Source organism: Penaeus monodon, chromosome 29, assembly GCF_015228065.2.
Source record: "Penaeus monodon isolate SGIC_2016 chromosome 29, NSTDA_Pmon_1, whole genome shotgun sequence".
NCBI lineage: Eukaryota > Metazoa > Arthropoda > Malacostraca > Decapoda > Penaeidae > Penaeus > Penaeus monodon.
Genome location: NC_051414.1, coordinates 30,610,636 through 30,611,594, shown reverse-complemented (window position 1 = coordinate 30,611,594; position 959 = coordinate 30,610,636). Strand labels below are relative to the sequence as shown.

The 959-nt window shown below is 33.5% G+C and overlaps 1 protein-coding gene across 1 annotated transcript in view; it reads right to left on the bottom strand.

Moving 5' to 3' along the window:
• The window catches only part of LOC119592142 (ITG-like peptide), a gene marked incomplete in the record, with an annotated part of 137,509 nt that overhangs the window by 6,621 nt on the left and 129,929 nt on the right, over positions 1-959 (bottom strand).

Sequence of the window (959 nt, the reverse complement as noted above, 5' to 3'; positions counted from 1 at the left end):
AATGAATATATGGACATTCAAAAGGCTTTGTCACTTTTTAAAAGCCATTGGTAAAAGACTTACTCCTTCCGTGATCTGAAAAAAAATATAATGATGATTTAAGCACAGATTCTAGATACTATAACCGTATCCTTTTTTCAGTAGGCACCAATATCCGTTTTCCTTTTGCCACATATTTCTCTTCCTTTCCTTATCGTTTTACATATTTTCATCAGCTTAGCCATAAAGTAATGGACCTCCTGAATATCGCAGTGATTTCCTTGTTTGCTAAATAGAATTAACACCAATTGTTTTATGTTATATTCATCTATTTCCGTCACGAATTTTTGCCTTTGTAACGTTTCACTTTTACTATATAGCTCTATGTATCTGTTGATCTATATGAAAATGGGTAGGGTAGATAAACAGAGGGAAACACATATCCTTTCTTCGAAAAGATATATGACGGGAATATGACCTTTCAGATTTTGGTTACATTCCTTATCTATTATCTACTTGTAATTTTCTACAGAACGAGGGATGACGTAGCATTTCGGTGTTAGTTAATATCATCTTGAAGAATATAATTTTCACCTGGAATAAGGCGAGTTAATTCAAGGTGGTCATTCTATTCGTTGTCTCGTTGCCGTTTTTGAGTAGAAAATTGGTCCGAGTATGCAGTTTAGTTAATAACGTCAATTTTATATCCGGCAATTCCTTTACAAGAAATATTCTCTATTGCCTTCTTTGCGCAGACAATTAGTTCAGTTCGGTCATATTTTTAAAGCGTGGTCGTCTTTGCGTAGGCTATTTGTTCAAATAACACGTCACTTGATATTCCTGAGTCGCGGCATATCAGCCGATTTCATTATGGAAAGAGCATTTATATTGTTAACGTTTCGAAGGAAATTAGTAAAGGAAAGTAAAGTTAAGTTTGATCTTGTTCCAACTGTTTTAAATTATTTAATCTTTTCAAAGAA